This window comes from Hypanus sabinus, unplaced genomic scaffold, assembly GCF_030144855.1.
Source record: "Hypanus sabinus isolate sHypSab1 unplaced genomic scaffold, sHypSab1.hap1 scaffold_262, whole genome shotgun sequence".
Lineage (NCBI taxonomy): Eukaryota > Metazoa > Chordata > Chondrichthyes > Myliobatiformes > Dasyatidae > Hypanus > Hypanus sabinus.
In genome coordinates this window covers 156,632-176,790 of record NW_026780749.1, presented here as the reverse complement: position 1 = coordinate 176,790, position 20,159 = coordinate 156,632, and the positions used below count along the sequence as shown (strand labels likewise).

Below are 20,159 nucleotides of genomic sequence, written 5' to 3'. Positions count from 1 at the left end.
CCGCAGTCTGAGCAGGTGAACGGCCACTCTCTGGTGTGAACTGACCGGTGTTTCAGTAACTTATATGACGAAGTGAATCCTTTCCCACAGATTGAGCAGGTGAATGGCCTCTCCCCAGTGTGAACTCGCTGCTGGTGTCTCAGTAAGTGAGCTGATGAAGTGAATGCCTTGCCACAGTCCAAGCAGGTGAATGGCTTCTCCCCAGTGTGAACTCGCTGATGTACCTTCAGTAGAGATGATGAAGTGAATCCCTTCCCACAGTCCGAGCAGGTGAACGGCCTTTCCCCAGTGTGAACTCGCTGATGTACCTTCAGTTGAGATGACTGTGCGAATCCCTTCCCACAATCTGAGCAGGTGAACGGCCTCTCTCCAGTGTGAACTCGCTGATGTATCTTCAGTCGAGATAATTCAGTGAATCGCTTCCCACAGTCTGAGCAGGTGAACGGCCACTCTCCGGTGTGAACTGACTGGTGTCTCAGTAGCTGATATGATGAAGTGAATCCCTTCCCACAGTCTGAGCAGGTGAATGGCCTCTCCCCAGTGTGAACTGACTGGTGTCTCAGTAGCTTATATGCGGAAGTGAATCCCTTCCTGCAGAGCGAGCAGTTGAATGGCCTGTCCCCAGTGTGAACTGACTGGTGTCTCAGTAACTGAGATGACTGAGTGAATCCTTTCCCACAGTCTGAGCAGGTGAACGGTCGCTCCCGAGTGTGAACTCGCTGTTGAGCCATTAGGTCAGATGACAGAGTGAATGCTTCCCCACAAATTCTTCAGATGACCAGTCTTTGCCCAATGTGATCTGACTGGTGTGTCCACAGGTGGGAAGACCCACTGAATCCCTGCTCACTCACAGGACAGGTGAATGGCCTTGTCCCAGTGTGAACTTGCTGATGTACCTTCAGTTGAGATGACTGAGTGAATCCATTCCCACCGTCTGAGCAGATGAATGGGCTCCCCCCATGTAAACTAATGGGCGTGCCAATTGGTCAGATGATCAAGTGAATCCCTCTCGACAGTCTGAGCAGGAAGGATGATCGGCTGAATCCCTTGCTCCTGTTCTTAAATATCTGGACAGAGACAGCAAAACTGGCGTGTTGTGTTCGAGGTTCCCGTAGGCAAATTCCTTGTCATTTTTAACCTGTAAAAAGATTTACAAAATCCATCAATGGGTGTAGGACATTTCTAATGAGATCGCTTGAGTTGTCAAGGTGTGACCTGGCATCACACTGTTACAGTGAAGTTCAACCCAAGTTGGAGACAGAAATCATCTCCTGACGCTTTTCCTGTCTCTATATGAATGGGGCATTTCTGCCGTCTCCAATCTGTGACCTGGCTCAGTTTGACTCTCTCCATTGGTATTATTCCCTGTTCCCACTGAGCTGCATGGGTTCCTCCCCCACAGTAACTGAAACAATCTCACACAAGTAGCCTGCAATCCGTTCCATGCACCCACAACTCTCAGTGTAAATAAAGTTACCCCTGACATCCCCTCCGTATCAACTTTCAAGCACCTTGAAACTATACCCCTTCACATTAGCCATTTCAGCCCTGGGGTAAAAACCTCTGGCTATCCACATGATCAGTGTCCCTCATCATCCTATACATCTGAAAAAGGCTCTAAACATAAACAAAGATATTATACATTTCTTTGAGGATTTGTTGGGAATAGACAACATTATGACAGTATAGATAGGGTACAGGTAAGCAGCTTTTTCCACTGAGGATGGGTGTGATGACAACCATAGGTCATGGGTAAGTGGGGAAGTGAAAATTTAATGGGAACATTTGGAAAAGCTCTTTACTGAAATGGTCGTGACAGCGTGCAGTGAGATGCCAGGACAAGTGGTGAATATGAGCTTGGTTTCACCATTTAAAAGAAGTTTGGATGGGAGCCTGGACAGTAGGGGTATGGAGGGCGATGATCCCAGTGCAGGTAGTTGCATTAGACAGTTTAAATGTTTGTTTGGCATTGACTGGATTGAGTACCAATGCTGAGTTCCTCTGGCATTTTGTGTGTGTTGCTTGGGATTTCCAGCATCTGCAGATTTCCTCTTCTTTGTGATTGGAGGTAGAACAAAAGTGATTTTCTCAACTGGTGATGTAAAAGATTTTGTGCCCTTCCTCCGAGTTCCTAATCCTTGCATTTAGATAGCTGGAGCTCAGCTCTGTCTGAGAGATCCATCGGTTCCCATTCCCTCATCAACCGGAAGCTCCCCTGGGCCCGTGTACGGATCGTGGGGCTGAGAGAGAGGGGAGAGAGCAGGACTGTCCCGGGATTGCGGACTATGATGTCTGGATTTCACAGGAATTATTCTGAAGCCAGTGTTTAAGATAAAATCACGGACAATCGCTCTTACCTACATCCGACATTTTCAATGCCTTCAGTGTGCTGCGCGCATACGTGATACTTGGGGACGTCCTCAGCCTGACGCCTGCGCATTTAATCGACAGCGAAATTTTTAACTCATGGCCCTATGGGTAATCAGAGTGCCATTAAAAATTTGTGCAGGCACCGGTTCAAGGTCCATAACTTATTTTTTTTCGTGTGTATCGAAAAATCTAACGCAGAAAGCAGCTCCCATAAGCAATATACTCAATATCAACACACATCTAATGCCAAAGTAAAATGCGGTTATAAAACACAGGAGATTCTGCAGTTGCTGGGAATACAGAGATACATACACACAAATGCTGCAGGAACTCTGCAGTTCAAGCAGCAACTAAGCAGCGGAGTACACAGTCTAGGCGTGCTGAAGAGGCTCGGTCTAAATGTTGTCTTTTCATGCCTCTTCACAATTGCTGCCTGACTGTTGATTTCCACCAGTATTTTGCAGAAATTAACCACCTTTTTTTTCGATCAACCAGTTTCCAAATGCATCTAATCTTTCTTGTGTAGTCACATCCTGCTGGTCTGATTCCTCCTTCTCGTAAACTCTAGATCCCATCTCTCTTTGCAGCCCCAACGCCTGACTCAATCTGGCAAATCTTTGGTTTTTGACTCTGCACCATCGAAGATTCACTCACTTGTCTGCTGTCAGACTTTAGAGGTGCCTTGTGTTACGAAACTGCAGGTTCGTTTACTGCGAGTGTCGCTTTAAGTGCCTAAGTGAGAAGGATCTTTGACGTAAAACACAAAGGAGGAGAGGGAAGGGAGGGGAAGGGGGAGAGGGGTAGGGGAGGGGGAGGGGATTGGGAGGGGCGAGAATGTCAAAACCACGGTGAGCTCATCATCTTACTCAGACTGGAGAAAATCATTCAGGTCTATAAGATGACGAGAGGCATTGGTCGTGTGGATAGTCAGAGGCTTTTTCCCAGGGCAGAAACGGCTAACACGAGGGGGAATAGGTTTAAGCTGCCTGGAAGTAGGTGCAGAGGAGATATCAGAGCAAAGTTTTTTTTAAGCAAAGAGTGGTGTGTGTGTGGAATGCACTGCCAGCGACGGTGGTAGAGGCGGATACAATAGGGTCTTTTAAGAGACTCTCAGAAAGGTACATGGAGCTTAGGAAAATAGATTTCGATGATTCTATGAAATTCAAGGGAAATCTCCTATCCCACGGAGTGGTGACTAGTTGCAACCTGTCATCTCAAGGAGAGTGAGAGGGGAACGGCAGGGGTAGATTTTGATATACGGATGTGGAACAGAAACATGGGCAGGAACCAGATGGGCCGAGTGGCCTTTCCAGTGTACATTGTGAGTGTGGTACAAACAGTAAGTACCTGAGACATGGGATTTGATACAAAACTGTTTTATCTTTCACAGATCCACAGTATTAAACACCAGTCTAGTTTAACACTAACATCAGCAGAACAGACTCCTCCAAGGCTCAGTGACCAGGGTTCAGTCCTGGGTGCGATGAGCAGCCGCAAAAACTGCAGAATTTGACAGTAACAGTTCCTCATGAACCTGCAGCTGCCTTCAGTTACTGTGATGGTTAGACTTTTAACACAGAGGTGATTTGAACTTCCTCCCTGATGTAGGAGGGTTCAGACCGAAGATGTAGGGGAGAAGGAAAACAAAAAGGTAATAAAGTTGCGTGCACCATTAGGGATAAGCAGAGAGGAAGAGGTGGGGAGATTCTTAAATGCATCTATTTTAATGCTAGGAGCATTGTTAGATAGTTGGATGAGGATAGAGCATGGATTGAGACATGGAAATATGATGTTGTAGCTATTAGTGAAACATGGTTGCAGGACAGGTGTGATTGGCAACTAAATATTCCTAGATTTCGTTGTTTAAGGTGTGATAGAATCGGAGGGGCAAGAGGGTGAGGCGTTGCATTGCTTGTCTGAGAAAATATTACAGTGGTGTTTTGACAGGACAGATTAGAGGGCTCGTCTCGGGAGACTACTTGGGTGGAATTGAGGAATGGGAAAGGTGTAGTAATACTTATAGGGGTGTATTATAGACCACATAATGGGGAGCGAGAATTGGAGGAGCAAATTTGTGAGGAGATAGCAGATATTTGTACTAAGCACAAGATTGTGATTGTGGCAGATTTTAATTTTCCACACACAGACTGGAAGTCCATTCTATAAAAGGGATGGATGGTTTGGAGTTTGTAAAATGTGTGCAGGATAGGTTTTTGCAGCAATACATGGAGGTACCAACTAGAGAAGTGGCAGTGTTGGATCTCCTGCTGGGATTGAGATAGGTCAGGTTATGGAGGTATGCGTTGGGGAGCACTTCGGGTCCAGTGATCACAATACCATTAGTTTCAATATAAGTATGGAAAAGTATAGGACTGGACCCAGGGTTGAGATTTTTGATTGGAGAAAGGCTGACTTTGATGAAATGTGAAAAGATTTAGGAGTGGATTGGGACAATTTGTTTATGGGAAGGATATAACAAAGAAATGGAGTTCATTTAAAGGTGAAATTTTGAGGGTACAGGATCTTTATGTTCCTATTGGGTTGAAAGGAAAGGTTAAAAGTTCTAGAGAGCCATGGTTTCAAGAGATATTGGAAACATGGTTCGGAAAAAGAGATCTATAATAAATATAGGCAGCATGGAGCAAATGAGGTGCTCGAGGAATATAAAGAATGTAAAAAGAAGCTTAAGAAAGTAATTAGAAAAGCTAAATGAGGATCTGAGGCTGCTTTGGCAAGAAAGGTGAAAATGAATCCAAAGGGTTTCTACAGTTATATTAATAGCAAAACGATAGTGAGGGACAAAATTGGTCCCTTAGAGAATCAGAGTTGACAGCTATGGGGGAGATTTTGAAAAATTATTTTCATTGGTATTCACTAAGGAGAAGGATATTGAATTATGTAAGGTAAGAGAAACAAGTAGGGTAGTTAAGGAAACTCTGATGATTAAAGAAAAGGAAGTAAGGAGCTTTTAAGGAATATAAAAGTGGACAACTCTCCGGTTCCTGACAGGATATTCTCTAGAACCTTGAGGGAATTTAGTGTAGAAACAGCAGGAGCTCTGACGGAAATATTTCAAATATCATTAAAAACATGGATGGTGCCGGAAGATTGGCAAATTACTCATGTTCCATTGTTTAAAAAGGGGTCTTAGAGTAAACCTAGCAATGATGGGCCTGTAAGTTTGACGTCAGTGATGGATAAATTAATGGAAAATATTCTTGGATATGGTATATAATTATCTGATTAGACAGGGTTTGATTAGGAACAGTCAACATGGATTTGTGTGTGGAAGATCATGTTTGACAAACCGTATTGAACTTTTTGAAGTGGTTACTAGGAAGGTTGACGAGGGTAAAGCAGTGGATGTTGTCTATATGGACTTCAGTAAGGCCTTTGACAAGATTCCACATGGAAGGATAGTTAGGAAGGTTCAATTGTTAGGTATTAATATTGAAGTAGTAAAATGGATTCAACAGTGGCTGGGTGGGAGAAGCCAGAGAGTAGTGGTGGACAACTGTTTGTCAGGTTAGAGGGCGGTGACTAGCGGTGTGCCTCAGGGATCAGTACTGGGTCCAATGTTGTTTGTCATATACATTAATGATCTGGATGATGGAGCGGTAAATTGGATTGGAAAGTATGCAGATAATACTAAGATAGGTGGCATTGTGGATAATGAAGTAGGTTTGCAAAGCTTGCAGAGAGATTTAAGCCAGTTAGAAGAGTGGACAGAAAGATCGCAGATGGAGGCTAATGTTGAAAAGTGTGAGGTGCTACATTTTGGTAGGTCTGATCAAAATAGGACATACATGGTAAATTGTAGGGCATAGATAATAGAATAATGGTGAATAGTCCCCTGAAGGTGGAATCTCATGTGGATAGGGTTGTAAAGAAAGCTTTTGGTATGCTGGCCTTTATAAATCAGAGCACTGAGTATAGGTGTTGGGATGTAATGTTAAAATCATACAAGGCATTGTTCAGGCCAAATATGGAGTATTGTGTGCAGTTCTGTTCACTGAAATATAGGAAAGATGTCAATATAATTGAGAGAGTACGGAGAAAATTTACTAGAATGTTCCCTGGGTTTCAACACCTAAGTTACAGGGAAAGGTTGAACAAGTTAGGTCTTTATTCTTTGGAGTGTAGAAGGTTCAGGGGGGACTCGATAGAGGAATTTAAAATTATGATGGCGATAGATCGAGTTGACGTGGATAGGCTTTTTCCATTGAGAGTAGGGGAGATGCAAACAAGAGGACATGAGTTGAGAGTTAGGGGGAAAAAGTTTAGGGGTAACATGAGTGGGAACTTCTTTACTCAGAGAGTGGTAGCTGTGTGGAAGAGCTTCTAGTAGAAGTGGTAGAAGCAGGTTCGATATTTTTTATGGGGTGAATGCAGTTCGGTGGGATTAGGTGAGAGTAAGCTTTCAGCACGGACTAGAAGGGCGGAGATGGCCTGTTTACATGCTGTAATTGTTATGTGGTTATATAATAACCATCCAGAAATTATATTACAGGATGAACAAGCAGGACTAACTCCCTCAATAGATATAACCATTCCCAACACCCACATCTCCCTCGACCAATGGAGCACCTCACAACAGGTATTGTTTCTGTCATCAGTCAGACAACACAATTATTTTCTGTCAATCAGCTTTGAAATGTTCCTACTCTGTTATGCAGTTCCTCTCCCTGCTGCTGATTCCCTTCTCACGATACATTCTTACCCCAACCATCTTCCAGAGCCCCAAACTCTACCGTGTGCAGACCTGCCTCTGGTTTCTGACCATGATTCTTTGAACATCCAACTGATGGTTTCCGATTCTACTTCCAGTCTTTAAAGAACACTGGTGTTTTCAACAACCCTTTGTTATCAGGAAAAATGCCCCATAAAATGGAAATGAGTCGTGATTACGGAGGTTAACTACCAATGTCACTCTTCCTCCTCCAGAGATTTGAAGGGCGAAGAACATCTCAGGTAGAACTGCAGTCAGCTCAACTTCCTCAGTCTGCTGGAAATTCAAGGGAAACCTCTTCACCCACAGAGTAGTGACTGTTTGGAACCCATCACCACAGTGAGAGTGAGAGGTGAATAACAGGGGATGATTTAAAAGGACTGTCGTGGAATTGAATCTCAGCAAAGTCCAGGCGGCCTGAGTTGACTCTCTACTGTGCACTACGTGTGTTATAAATTCACTAAGTACCAGAGACAGAGTTTAAAATAGAACTGATTTATTTGTGTCCAGAGTCTCCCCAGTGTGAACTGAGTAGTGTGCTCGCAGGTGGGATGACTGAGTGAATCCTTTCCCACAGTCTGAGCAGGTGAATGGCCTCTCCCCGGTGTGAACTCACTGATGTACCTTAAGTTGAGATGATGAAGTGAATCCCTTCCCACAGTCTGAGCAGGTGAACGGCCTCTCACCTGTGTGTACTAACTGATGTCTCAATAGGTGAGATGACAAAGCGAATCCCTTCCCACAGTCTGAGCAGGTGAACGGCCTCTCACCTGTGTGTACTAACTGATGTCTCAATAGGTGAGATGACAAAGCGAATCCCTTCCCACAGTCTGAGCAGGTGAATGGCCTCTCCCCGGTGTGAACTCACTGATGTACCTTAAGTTGAGATGATGAAGTGAATCCCTTCCCACAGTCTGAGCAGGTGAACGGCCTCTCACCTGTGTGTACTAACTGATGTCTCAATAGGTGAGATGACAAAGCGAATCCCTTCCCACAGTCTGAGCAGGTGAATGGCCTCTCACCTGTGTGTACTAACTGATGTCTCAATAGGTGAGATGACAAAGCGAATCCCTTCCCACAGTCTGAGCAGGTGAACGGCCTCTCACCTGTGTGTACTAACTGATGTCTCAATAGGTGAGATGACAAAGCGAATCCCTTCCCACAGTCTGAGCAGGTGAACGGCCTCTCACCTGTGTGTACTAACTGATGTCTCAATAGGTGAGATGACAAAGCGAATCCCTTCCCACATTCTGAGCAGGTGAACGGCCTCTCACCAGTGTGAACTCGCTGATGTCTCAATAGGTGAGATGACAAAGCGAATCCCTTCCCACAGTCTGAGCAGGTGAACGGCCTCTCCAGAGTGTGAACTCGCTGATGTGCTGTCAGAGTTTAGAGGCGCGTTGCAACAACCCAACTGTCTGAGGCACAGTCCTTTGAAATTAGTGAAAATGACCCAAAACGTTCAAAAGAGCAGGGAAAAAGGAGTTAACCACCTCAGTCTGGAGTTCTGAAGAACGGTAAAACCACAGTTCTTCAGCATGGAGAGAATCATGCAGGAAATTCATGGAGGTGTATTTGATGATGACAGGCATTTGACGTGTGGATAGCCAAAGGCTTTTTCCCAGGGCTGGAACGGCTAACACGAGGGGCATAGGTTTAAGATGCTTGAATGTTGGTACAGAGGAGATGTCAGAGCTAAGTTTTTTAAACAAAGTTGTGTCTGTTTGGAATGCACTGCCAGCGACGGTGGTAGAGGCGGATACAATAGTCTTTTAAGGGACTCTTAGATAGGTACATGGAGCTTAGGTAAATAGGTGGCTATGCGGTAGGGTAATTCTTGGCAGTTTCTAGAGTAAGTTACATGGTCGGCACAACATTATGGGCCAACACGTCTATAATGCTCTGTAGATTTCTATAATTCTATGAAATTCAAGGGGAATCTCTTATCACACAGAGGTGACTAGTTGTAACCTGTCATCATAGGGAGGTTGAGAGGGAAATGGCAAGGATAGATTTTGATAAACTGATATGGAACAGAAACATGGACAGGAACCAGATGGACTGAGTGGCCTTACATATTGAGGGTGATAGAGACAGTAAGTACCTGAGACACGGGATAAATGATACAAAATTGCTTTATCATTCACAGATCCACAATGTAAAACTTCTGACTAGTTTAAGGCTGACATCAGCAGAACAGACTCCTCCAATGCTCCATGACCAGGGTTCAGTTCTGGGTGCGATGAGCAGCTGCAAGAACTGCAGAATCTGACAGTAACAGTCCCTCATGAACCTGCAGCTGCCTTCAGTCACCGTGATGGTGAAACATTTAACACGGAGCTGATTTGAACTTCCTCCCTGATGTAGGAGCGCTCAGACCGAAGATGTAGGGGAGAAGGAAAAAAAAGAGATAATAAAGTTGCTTGCACCGTTAGGGATAAACAGAGAGGAAGAGGAGGAAAGTTTCTGGAATGCACCTATTTTAATGATAGGAGCATTGTTAGAAAGGTGGATGAGCTTAGAGCATGGATTGATAACTGGAAATACGATGTTGTATCTATTAGTGAAACATGGTTGCAGGAGGGGTGTGATTGGCAACTAAATATCCCTGGATTTCGTTGCTTCAGGTGTGATAGAATCGGAGGGGCAAGAGGCGGAGGTATTGCAATGCTTGTCTGAGAAAATATTACAGCGGTGCTTTGACAGGATAGATTACAGGGCTCAGTTAGGGAGCCTATTTGGGTGGAACTGAGGATTGGGAAAGGTATAGTAACACGTATAGGGGTGTATTATAAACCACCTAATTGGGAGCGAGAATTGGAGGAGCAAATTTGTAAGGAGATAGCAGATATTTGTAGTAAGCACAAGGTTGTGATTGTGGGAGATTCTAATTTTCCACACATAGAAACATACAAAATAGGTGCCTACTTTCTTAAGCACTCTGGGATGCAGACCATCTTGCCCTGGGGATTTATCTGCCTTTAATCCCTTCAATTTACCTAACACCACTTCCCTACTAACATGTATTTCCCTCAGTTCCTCCATCTCACTAGACCGGGGGTCGGCAACCCGCGGCTCCGGAGCCACATGCGGCTCTTTTACCTCTGTGCTGCGGCTCCCTGTTGCTTTGGGAAATAATTGGTCTTTTGCAGCATCCGCGCCCATGGGGGCCAGGTTGAGGGAGGCTTAAAAGCAAGGCTGTTTAGTTCGAATAAAGTTATTCGACTGCAGTTTACTGACTGCGTGAGCACACCGCTACAATGTGTTTTTATCGCTATTAATATACGTCACCTCTGCCAATACCTGACACCCGTCAGTGCGCGATTTCTTTAATTTTTCGATCCAAGGTAGGCCAACTATGGAGAATTCTAAAAAAAAGAAAAGTGACTGAAGAAAACAGAACGTTTAATGATACGTGGACAGATTCATTTGCTTTCACTGCTGACGAGACTGGTTTACCGGTATGCTTAATATGCAATGAGAAACTAGCAAACAACAAAAAGTCAAATGTTGCAAAGCATTTCTAGAATAAACACGCAGCCTTTGCTCAAAAATATCCGGATGGAGATGAGAGAAAAAAAGCCGTATCGGAACTGATGCGGAAGGTTGATCTGAGCAAAAATCATTTCAAGCAATGGATGAAGTCCGGAAAACCAACGACATACGCTAGTTATATTGCCGCTTAGGAAATAGTCAGGCACGGGAAGCAGTTTACAGATGGTGAATATATAAAAGAATCTTTCATTAAGATTTCAGAACATCTATTCACGGACTTTAAAAACAAGAGTGAAATTGTGCAGAAAATCAGGGATATGCCCCTCTCTGTAAAGACTGTCAAAGACAGAACCACAGAACCATAAAAATGGCAGAAGACATCACAAGACAGCAAATTAAAGACATCAATTCAGTTGTGGCCTACTCGATTGCCTGTGACGAGTCTAAAGACAAAGGTGATATTGAACAAATAGCGTTGTTCTGCCGGTATGTAAACTCTGCCGGGCCACGGGAAGAACTGATTGAGTTGATACCTCTAAAAGACCAAACATGGGGGGCGGACATCTGTGAGGCTGTCTTGAATTGTTTAAGAGCCAAAGGAATAAACCCACCTGGTGTCAGTAGCTACTGATGGGGGCACCGAATATGACGGGAACGCACAAGGGAATTATGGCTTTTCTGTAGAAGTCGCTGGACAGAAAGCTGCTGCTTTTTCACTGCATCTTGCACCAAGAGGCACTGTGCGCTCAAACATTTCCTCCGGAATGCACAGAAGTAATGGATGTTGTCATTCAGATTGTCAATAAAATAATAGCAAAAAGGTTAAATCACCGTCAATTCCGTTTGTTACTGGATGAGCTGGAAAGCGCATATTCTGATCTCCTGCTGCACAACAAAGTCCGGTGGCTGTCCAGAGGGGAGGTGCTGAAGCGATTTGTCGCGTGTCTGGAAGAAGTGAAAACTTTCCTGGGCAGCAAAGGGTTGGAAAAGCTACACTTCATGGTAGACACGACAGCGCACCTGAACACGCTGAACACAGCTCTTCAGGGGAAAGGACGTACAGCCCTACACATGTTGGAAGATGTTTTGGCATTCGAGCGCAAGTTGACAGTGCTTGCCAGAGATTGACAGAAAGGCACTTTGTCTCACTTCCCCAATTTGAGAGAGTTCAAACATGATAAATTCGGAGTATTTACATTCTGCAATCATCGCAATGCAAACATCGTTTGGGAAACGCTTCTGTGAGTTCAGAGAGGAAAAAAAAACACATTATCCTTCCCGGTCACTCCCCCAAGCATCGATTCATCTCTACTGAATACGACTGCATTGGCAGGTGTGAGTAAACCTGATCTTGAGATGGAACTGGCCGAAATAGCCGACAAAGACATATGGGTGTCCAAGTTTAGACGCTTGACAGCAGACCTTGAAGATGTTGCCCGTCAGAAGGCCGTTCTTGCTCAGAATCACAAATGGAGTGATATTGAAAACCTCCCTAAACCGGACAAACTTGTGTTCGAAACATGGAATGCTATCCCCGACATTTATGTAAACATTAAAAAGTATGCGCTTGGAGTCCTGTCGATCTTTGGATCCACATATGTATGTGAGCAGGTGTTCTCCAACATGAACTTTATTAAAAACAAACATCGTGCACACCTCACAGATGACAGCTTGCAATTCTGTGTAAAGATGAAGGTGACGTCATACAGCCCTGATGTGCAGATGCTGTGCGCTGAGGTCCAGGAGCAGAAATCCCATTAACCAAGTATGTTACATATTTTAATTGCCTATTATTTTAGGAATATTCATATTTTTTCATTGTTTAGTGAAATAGTCCTTTTATTTTTCAGGTTGACAGCTGGCTGATGTTATTTTTGGTTTGCTGCTGGCGGAAAATTTAAGTTCAGCGTTTTTCATAAATACAAGAAGAACTCAAATAGACATTGAGTATTTTACTTAAAAGTAACCTTCAACCCAATGTCTTTTTTTCGGAGTTCAAAATGTTTTTGTTGCATGCAGAAATGTAATTTCGTTTTCTCTGCAGGAGTTCATCAATTTCATAAATGCAACACATTATAGTTTGTTTATACATAGCATGAAGGCAAAAAAAACGTTGTATGCAGTGTTATTTCATTTTAAATGTCAAACGTGTCTTACGGCTCCCAGTGTTTTCTTTTCTGTGGGAAACGGGTCCAAGTGGCTCTTTCAGTGGTAAAGGTTGCTGACCCCTGCACTAGACCCTCTGTCCTCTACTGTTTCCGGAAGATTATTTATGTCCTCCTTAGTGAAGACAGAACTAAAGTAGTTATTGAATTGGTTTGCCATGTCCTTGTTTCCTATGACCAATTCACCTGTTTCTAACTGTAAGGGACCTAAATTTGTCTTAACCAATCTTTTTCTTTTCACTTATCTATAAAAGCTTTTACAGTCAGATTTATGTTCCCTACCAGCTTTCTCTCATAAATTCTTTTTTCCCTTCCCTAATTAATCCCATTGTCCTCCTCTGCTGGACTCTGAATTTCTCCCAGTCCTCAGGTGTGCCTCTTTTTCTGGCTAATTTATATGTTTCTTCTTCGGACTTGATACTATCCCTAATTTCCCTTGTCAGTCACGGGTGCACTACCTTCCCTGGTTTATTCTTTTGCCAAACTGGGATGAACACTTATTGCAGTTCATCCACGTAATCTTTAAATGCTTGCCATTGCATATGAATGTTCAGGAACCAACTAGAGAGCAGGTCATTCTACATTGGGTATTGAGCAAAGAGGAAGGGTTAGTTAGCAATCTTGTCGTGTGAGGCCCCTTTGGTAAAAGTGACCATAATATGGTGGAATGCTTCATTAAGATGGAGAGTGGCATAGTTAATCCAGAAACAAAGGTTCTGAACTTAAAGAAGGGTAACTTTGAAGGTATGAGATGTGAATTAGCTAAGATAGACTGGCAAATGATACTTCAAGGGTTGACAGTAGATATGCAATGGGAAGCATTTAGAGATCACATGGATGAACTACAACAATTGTTCATCCCAGTTTGGCAAAAGAATAAACCAGGGAAGGTCGTGCACCCGTGGCTGACAAGATAAATTAGGGATAGTATTAAGTCCAAAGAAGAATCATATAAATTAGCAAAAAAAAGCGGCACAGCTGAGGACTGGGAGAAATTCAGAGACCAGCAGAGGAGGACGAAGGGCTTAATTATGAAAGGGACAAACATTATGAGAGAAAGCTGGCTGGGAACATAAAAACTGACTCTAAAACCTTTTACAGATATTTGAAAAGAAAAAGATTGGTCAAGACAAAAGTAAGGACCTTTACAGTCAGAAACAGGTGAATTGATCATAGGGAACAAAGACATGACAGACCAATTGAATAACTTCTTTGGTTCCGTCTTCACTAAGGAGGACATAAATAACCCTCCAGAAATAGTAAGGGACCGAGGGTCTAGTGAGATGAAGGAACTGAGGGTAATACATGTTATTAGGGAAGTGGTGTTAGGTAAATTGAAGGGATTAAAGGCAGATAAATCCCCAGGGCCAGATGGTCTGCATCCCAAAGTAGCCCAAGAAATAGTGGATGCATTAGTGATAATTTTTCAAATCTCCTTAGATTCTGGATTAGTTCCTGAGGATTGGAGGGTGGCTAATGTAACCCCTCTTTTTAAAAAAGGGAGAGAAAAACCGGGGAATTATAGACCGGTTAGCCTGGCATCAGTGGTGGGGAGAATGCTAGAGTCGGTTATCAAAGATGTGATAACAGCACATTTGGAAAGAGGTGAAATCATTGGACAAAGTCAGCATGGATTTGTGAAAGGAAAGTCATGACTGACGAATCTTATAGAATTTTTTGAAGATATAACTAGTAGTGGATAGGGGAAGAACCAGTGGATGGGGTATATTTAGATTTTCAAAAGGCTTTTGACAAGGTCCCACACAAGAGGTTAGTGTATAAACTTAAAGCACACGGTATTGGGGGTTTGGTATTGATGAGAATAGAGAATTGGCTGGCAGACAGGAAGCAAAGAGTGGGAGTAAACGGGACCTTTTCAGAATGGCAGGCAGTGACTAGTGTGGTACCGCAAGGCTCAGTGCTGGAACCCCAGTTTTTTACAATATATATTAATGATTTAGATGAGGGAATTAAATGCAGCATCTCCAAGTTTGCAGACTACACGAAGCTGAGCGGCAGTGTTAGCTGTGAGGAGGATGCTAACAGGATGCAGGGTGACTTGGATAAGTTAGGTGAGTGGGCAAATTCATGGCAGATGCAATTTAATGTGGATAAATATGAGGTTATCCATTTTGGTTGCAAGAACAGGAAAACAGATTATTATCTGAATGGTGGCCGATTAGGAAAAGGGGAGGTGCAATGAGACCTGGGTGTCATTGTACACCAGTCATTGAAGGGAGGCATGCAGGTACAGCAGGTGGTGAAAAAGGCGAAAGGTATGCTGGCATTCATAGCAAAAGGATTTGAGTACAGGAGCAGGGAGGTTCTACTGCAGTTGTACAAGGCCTTGGTGAGACCGCACCTAGAGTATTGTGTGCAGTTTTGGTCCCCTAATCTGAGGAAGGACATTCTTGCCATAGAGGGAGTACAAAGAAGGTTCACCAGATTGATTCCTGGGATGGCAGGACTTTCATATGAAGAAAGACTGGATTGACTAGGCTTATACTCACTGGAATTCAGAAGATTGATGGAGGATCTTATTGAATCATATAAAATTCTAAAGGGATTGGACAGGCGAGATGCAGGAAGATTGTTCCCGATGTTGGGGGAGTCCAGAACGAGGTGTCACAGTTTAAGGATAAAGGGGAAGACTTTTAGGACTGAGATGAGGAAAAACTTCTTCACACAGAGAGTGGAGAATCTGTGGAATTCTCTGCCACAGGAAACAGTTGAGGCTGGTTCATTGGCTATATTTCAGTGGGATTTAGATATGGCCCTTGTGACTAAAGGGATCGGGGGTATGGAGAGAAAGCAGGTACAGGGTTCTGAGTTGGATGATCAGCCATGATCATACTGAATGGCGCTGCAGGCTCGAAGGTCTGAATGGCCTACCCCTGCACCTATTTTCTATATTTCTATCCACTGTCAACCCTTTAAATATCAATCTTAGCTAATTCACACCTCATATCTTCAAAGTTGCCCTTCTTTAATTTCAGAACATTTGGTTCTGAATTAACTATGCCACGCTCCATCTTACTGAAGAACTCCACTATATTATGGTCACTCTTACCCAAAGGGCCTCGCACGATAAGATTGCTAACTAACCCTTCTTCATTGCTCAATACCCAGTCTAGAATGGCCTGCTCTCTAGCTGGTTCCTTGACATGTTGTTTCAGAAAACCATCCTGCACACATTCCCAGAAATCCTCTTCCTCAGCACCCTTAGCAATTTGGTTCACCCAATCTATATGTAGATTGAAGTCACCCATTATACCTGCTGTTCCTTTTTTGCACGCATTTCTAATTTCCTGTTTAATGCCATTCCCAACTTCACTACTACTGTTCGGTGGCCTGTACACAAATCCCACCAGTGTTTTATGCCCCTTAGTGTTACGCAGCTCTACCCATATCGATTCCACATCCTCCAGGCTAATGTCTTTCCTTTCTACTGCGTTAATCGCTTCCCTAACCAGCAAGACTACCTCACCTCCTTTTCTTTCCTGTCTATCCCTCCTAAACATTGAATATCCCTGGATGTTCAGCTCCTATCCTTGGTCACCCTTCAGCCACGTATCTGTGATTCAAACTATATCATATTCATTAATAACTATCTGCACAGTCAATTCATCCACGAATGCTCCTTGCATTGACACACAAAGCCTTCAGGCTTGTTTTTACACTCTAAGCCCTTATACAATTTTGTTGAAAAGTGGCCCTTTTTGATTTTTGCACTGGATTTGCCTGCCTGCCACTTTTACTTTTTGCTTCTACTCTCATTTTACACCCCTCTGTCTCTCTGCACTTGTTCCTATCCCCCTGCCACATTAGTTTAAATCCCCCTGAACAGCAGGAGCGAACTGCTAGGTCTAGGAGGAGGGACAGTGAAGTAACTGAACAGGCCTCTTTTGAAGCAGCTGTCTCCGCCCAGAAGGCTGAGCTGTTTGCTCTGACTCGTGCCTGTATCCCTGCAACAGAGTAAAGTGGGGACGTTTACACAGACTCCCGTTATGCATTTGGGATTGTACATGACTACGGGGCTCTCTGGGAACATGGGGATTCCTGACTTCCTCTGGCCACCCCATTAGTAATGTCACCTTTGTAAAGAACTTACTCACCGCTCGACAGCTACCTCGAGTTTTGTTCTTCTCAGGGGGCTGCCTCTGAGGAGGAGTGAAAACTGTGGTCCCAGATGGGGTGCCAGAAAGACCCCGACCTAGGTTTTTGGATCACCCAGTGGGACAAGTTTATGTTCCTACACAGTTTTTACCAATATTGGTTGATTATATACATAATTGTACACACCTGGAAAGCAGGGAATGGTTGGTAACCTGTATCCTGCACATCGGGTATGACACCCTTTACAGATGGATCTTTTTCATGTCAACAAGTTGATTTTATTGAATTGCCTAGAGTACATTGCTATAGATACTGCTTAGTTATTATAGATATGTTTAGTAGATGGATTGAAGCTATTCCAACTACCATTAATACAGTTATGACTGTTGTGAAGGTATTATTACGGGATGTAATTCCTAGGTACGGCCTGCCAGAGATGGTGAGCTCTGACAATGGCCCACACTTCGTGGTGAAAGCCAACGAAGGAGTATGTAACAAATTAGCTATCAAGCAACAATTCCACTGTGTACACCACCCACGGGCCGCTGGCAGAGTGGAGAGAGCCAATGGCACTCTGAAGAGTAAACTGGCCAGACTAACAGTGGAGACTAGACTCACTTGGTTGAAGGTCCGTCCATTAGCCCGATTCCACATGACGGTTACCCCACAGGGGAAAATAGGGTTGTCACCAGCTGAAATCATTTCCGGACGGCCCATGAGGACACCCTCGGAACAAAGTCTCGGGATTAAAGGCAAAGTGGATAAGAATAAGGAACCTTAGCTCTCGAGGGAACTCTGATAAAGAAGAGAGAGATGTATCACATGTGTAAGAAACAGGGAGCAAATAAGGTACTTCAGGAGTATAAAAAGTGCAAAACAAAACTTAAGGAAGAAATCAGGAGGGCTGAAAGAAGACATGAGGTAGCGTTGGCAGTCAAGATGAAGGATAGTAACAGCTTCCACAGGTATATTAATAGCAAAAGGATAGTTAAGAGGTAAAATTGGTCCTCTTGAAGAACAGAGTGGTCGGCAATGCATGGAAACAAAAGAAATTGGGGAGATGTTAAATGGTTTTTTTTGTGTCTGAATTTACTAAGGAAACTGGCGTGGAGTCAATGGAAAAAAAGGCAAATAAGTATTGAGGTCATGGAACCTATACAGATAGAAGAGGAGGAGGTGCTTGCTATCTTGAGGCGAGTAGATAAATCTCCAGGTCCTGACAGGGTATTCCCTCGGACCCTGAAAGAGACTAATGTTGAAATTGCAGGGGCCCTGGCAGATATATTTAAATGTCGTTATTTACGGGTGAGGTGCCAGAGATTTGGAGGATAGCTCATGTTGTTCCGTTGTTTAAAGCAGTCTTTAAAAGTAATCTGGGAAATCATAGGCTTGAAAGTTTGATGTCAGTCATGGGTAAATTATTGGAAGGAGTACTAAGAGATAGGATCGACAATTATTTAGATAGACAGGGACATATTAGGGAGAGTCAACACAGCTTTGTGCATGGTAGGTCGTGTTTAACAAATATATTAAAGATTTCCGAGGTGTTTACAAGGAAAGTGGATGAAGGCAAGTCAGTGGATGTTGTCTACATGGACTTCAGTAAGACCTTTGACAAGGTCCCGCATGGGAGGTTAGTTAGGAAGATTCAGCCACTAGGTATACATGGTGAGGTAGTAAATTTGAATGGGAATTGAGAAAGGGAGAAGTCAGAGAGAGGTGGTGGAGGATTGCTACTCTGAGTGGAGGCCTGTGACTACTGGTGTACCACACGGATCAGTGCTGGGTCCATTGTTATATGTCATCTATATCAATGATCTGGATAATAATTTGGTAAATTGGATCAGCAAATTTGTTGATGATACAAAGATTGGAGGTGTAGTGCACAGTGAGGAAGGTTTTCAAAGCTTGCAGAGGGATCTGAACCAGCTGGAAAAATGGCAGATGGAGTTTAATACAGACAAGTGTGAGGTACTGCACTTCGGAAGGTCAAACCAAGGTAGAACATACAAGGTAATGGTAGGGCACTGAGGAGTGCACTAGAATAGAGGGATATCGGAATACTGATACAAAATTCCGTAAAAGTGGCATCACATGTAGATAGGGTAGTAAAGAGAGCTTTTGGTACATTGGCCTTTATAAATCAAAGTTCTGAGTATATGAGTTGGAATGTAATGGTGAGGTTGTATATTGCATTAGTGAGGGGGACTTTGGAGTATTGTGTGCAGTTTTGGTCACCGAATTACAGGAAGAATATTAATAACGTCGAAAGAGTACAGAGAAGGTTCACAAGGATGTTGCCAGGACTTGAGAAACTGAGCTACAGAGAAAGGTTGAATAGGTTAGGACTTTATTCCCTGGAGCGTATGAGAATGAGGGGTGATTTGATAGAGGTTTATAAAATTATGATGGGTATAGATAGAGTGAATGCAAGCAGGCTTTTTCCACTGAGGCTAGGGGAGAAAAAACCCAGACGACATGGGTTAAGGGCGAAAAGTTTAAAGGGAATATTGGGGGGGGGGGGGGGCTTCTTCACAACTGTGTCTGACTGGTACTGGCATAACTGGTTCTTCTGGGCACATTCTGTCTCACTCCCAACCATTTTGTACCTTCCTTTGTACAGGTATGTAATGTCTAAAGGACCAGTGTTTGAGTAAATGAGACTCACCAACTTTCTCCTGACTGAATCACTGGAATCTCCGAGTCAGATGGGTTCTCTCCAGTCGGTGCTCTCAGTCCTCGGGCTCGTTCACTTGTTGCTGTTCCCACGTCTTCAGTCATGCGTTTTCTTCCAATAAACCTATCACTGCAGGTCTAACTGTAACATGAAAGATAATGAAGCACGTTAACAATGAAAAGGAGGACCAAACATATCTGCTTAATGTTACTAGGAACAAAACTCACTGAAATTTAAACATTGAAGGCAAATATAACGATCTCAGTGAACAATCTTTTAATGTCCCTCACATGACACAGACGATATGGGATAAGAAGGAGCCATCATTCAGTCATGGTAAGACACAGGAACAGAATCAGGTGATTCGATCCATCTGGTCTGTCCACCACTCAACCAGGGGTGATTTTTATTCCAACACCACATTCCTGCCTTCCTCTTGTAACCCTGAAGCTACTCAGCAATCATCAATATATTAATCTGTCACAAATATACCCAAATGGCAGCCTCAAACAAATTCTGCGGCAATAAATTCCACATATCTTACATCTTTTAGCCAAAAAAAAAATCTTATCTCAGTTTTAAAGGGAAGCCTCTTTATTCTGAGACT

The 20,159-nt window shown here is 43.5% G+C and overlaps 1 long non-coding RNA gene across 1 annotated transcript; it reads right to left on the bottom strand.

The window, feature by feature from the left end:
• Positions 1-698: 698 nt before the first annotated feature.
• Positions 699-19,597, bottom strand: LOC132388073 (uncharacterized). Its single transcript, XR_009510135.1, has 3 exons — positions 19,544-19,597; positions 2,358-2,472; positions 699-1,138 (listed from the first exon to the last, which is right to left on the bottom strand). It is a non-coding gene; the product is annotated as an uncharacterized LOC132388073 (long non-coding RNA).
• Between the last annotated feature and the right edge of the window lie 562 nt (positions 19,598-20,159).